A 2,956-nucleotide genomic window follows, 5' to 3' on the forward strand; every position below is an offset into this window, starting at 1 on the left:
CCTTTGTGTGTGTATCCGGAGAGCGGGAGGGAAGGGAACACGGACAAGGCGTAACATCCATGCCGGCAGCCTCAGACCACCCAGCAGGGGAATGCTTGGCGGTGACTCCGGGCAACATTCAAGCACCTTTACACGGTACAACAACTTCAGCTGGGGGCTGAGAATTGGCTCTCATGTATTATTCATCCAAATTGCCTTTCCCCACTCCAGAAATCTACACTCATCTCTCTTCACTAGAGAATCTGTTCAATTTCCTCTTGTTTAGCACTGTGCTGCAGTGCTTACATTTCCGCCGAGTACCTTCACTTAGAGACTGATCGGCAGCAATCACAAGTCCAACTTCTCAGGAATGAAGCGTGGGAGAGAGAGGAAGATGTAGGTTCATCTAATTTGATCAGTCTGTTTTGTTATACCGAATATTTGATTTCCAATAGCCAGCTCCTGTGGAAGGAAATAAAATTATAAGAAATCCAGTTTCTTTTCCTTTTTGCTTTTTTGGTAAGATTTTAGGTTTGACTCATCTTTCCCAGGCTAATTGTCAAGAAACTGACAGATCAGTCGTGGTTGACAAGTGAGTAATTGGGAGAAGAGAGGGAGTGCAGCAGGTGTCAGTACTAATTTGGTAAAACAACAAAAAAAAAAAAGAGTAGAAAGTGGTATGATAGTCACTTACACAGTCATGACGTTTCAAGCTTTTCATACCAAATGTGTGCAGGATTTTACAACGCTGAGAGCATTAACTATTAACCAGCCACTCTGGGTCCATTTCAAAAGTGACCTACAAGTTAAGCAGAAGAAGATGTTTTTGAGCCTCTTCACAGGACAGAATGGTTCACAACGCTGCTGGGGAACTGGACAAAAATGAGTTTCATAATTCTCACGTCACATTCCCAGGCACGCAGAATAGTCCTTGCAGGGGGCAGACTCCATGGCCCTGGCTCTGACTTGGTGTTCGGCTGGAGCGTCAGGGAAGCTGCCAGAGCCGGAGCATACCATTGCTGTCGCCCTGCCAAGATCTCCATTGCCCACAGCTGCCCTAATTCTCCCAAAATGGGACTCTGCCCAGTCCCCGCTCATTGCTAAGAGGCTGATTTTACAGCAAAGCCCAAATTTCACTTGCTGAGTGGAAGAAGTGAGCTTTGCACCTGGAGAATTCCTCCGGCTCTGAAGAGGACTGTCTAAGATGCTGCTGTATTTCAGAAATCAAACCTTGGAAATAAATTCTTTTACTTACTTGCCAAATCTGCCCCTCTGAGCTCTGTATTTCCTTGCTTCAGTCTCAGTTGTCACTGACACTGTCTCAACAGCAACCAGTGTTCTCTTTTTGATCTCTGTAATGGTGTTAGTGACTACAGGCCAAATAATAGGTTCTACTGGCAGACTCCTAAGACACACTTTTGCTCTGAAGTAGCTGTACAAATAGCACTGCACCATTTCATGTTTATTTTCTGCTAAAGATTTCAGTATCTTATATGATCTATTTCAAAGAAATAAAGCTTTTTTCCCCATCTAACTACCAGTCCTGAAAATTCACCAGGGATTCAAAGAAAAGCTGTTTTTTTCCCTTGCTTCTGCATAGTTATTAAGAATACAGAGGCTGCAGGGCAATTTCTGCTCTGGCTTTCATCCGTATAACCTCTAGTATCTTGAAAACGTGCCTTCACTTTCACACACAGACTATTTGAGGTGGAGGGGGCCTGCAAGGCAGCCCCAGGTAGTGGTTGTGTTTCTAAGGGATGGGGCTGGAACAGAATCTGGTACCCTCTGCCAGAGCTACAAGATACTGAAGCTCCTTTCTCGCTCAGACCGGAGCAAATCATCTCCAAACACCTGTACCTCCAGCATAGATCAACTCAGTGACAATTTTTTTTCTTCCTTCTTTCCAGGATGTAAGTATTGCTTGTTGGAAACATGTTTGGGTTGCTTTTTTCTGTTTTCTTTAAATGAAAGAGGCATCTCCACCAGCCATATGGAGTGGCTCCTGCTCTGCAAAGCGTGTATCTGGTGGGCAGCGCATCCATTCAACCTTTCACAATACGAACCTTAATTCAGCAGGGAAGAGAGCTGACAGGCACCTCTGCAGCAGATTTAAATCAGAGGCAAAATCTCGAGCAATATTAAAGCGATCTGAACCAGCCAGCAAAGTCATGCTGACCTTCTGCCAGTACTACTGCAGCCCCAAGCGTGACTTCGGGTGCCGCATACTCAGGAATGACAGCACCGGGGGAAGCCAGGAGGCCCTTCCCGACGCTGCCTCTGCTCTGTTGCTGCCCGATGGAGTGTTATCACTATGACAACCTACAGGTATCGGATGCTCACTGTAGCGGGAGCTCGAGCTGACCCTGATTGCGTGTGCATGGCTCAGAGCTGGGCTTCCCTGCCCAGGAGGGGAGCAAAGAACATGTGGATCCACAGGTGACTCTCCCCTGACTCCGTCCTGTCGCTTGCTAGCAAGTTTGGGATGTAAGGCAAGGCGGGAGCTTTAGAGACACTGGGTAGCTAGGATTTTAAATAATCTTCTGTGGGACAAAGTAAGGGGAGCCTTATTATTCTCCTCTGTTTCTAGAGTCCTTCTTCAGGAAAAGACTTGTAAGAATATAAAGCTGCCCTTCAAACTCTGCCTTCTCCAGCCTGTTAAAAGGCAAAATGCTTCCAAACCTCATACACGCTGCCTGCCTCTGCGTGTGTGTGCGTGTGTGTGCATGCGTGCGTTACTTTCTTCCACTACTATGACAGCACATGCTCCTCCAAAGCTATTCACAGCATTAGAAATACAACTCCTCCCTCCAGTGCCGTGTGTGTGTGTGTGCGCGCATGGTGTGTGTGTGTGTGCATGGCTGGGGCTCTCTGCTTCGGCTCACTCCCCTCTCATCGCATCGCATCGCGGCGGGGCTGACGGTCACGACTCTGCTCCACACCTCCGGGCTTCACACGGAGGGGAGGAGGACCGGGGGGG

This window comes from Charadrius vociferus, unplaced genomic scaffold (genome assembly GCF_000708025.1).
Source record: "Charadrius vociferus isolate BGI_N301 unplaced genomic scaffold, ASM70802v2 scaffold51, whole genome shotgun sequence".
In the NCBI taxonomy this organism is placed as follows: domain Eukaryota; kingdom Metazoa; phylum Chordata; class Aves; order Charadriiformes; family Charadriidae; genus Charadrius; species Charadrius vociferus.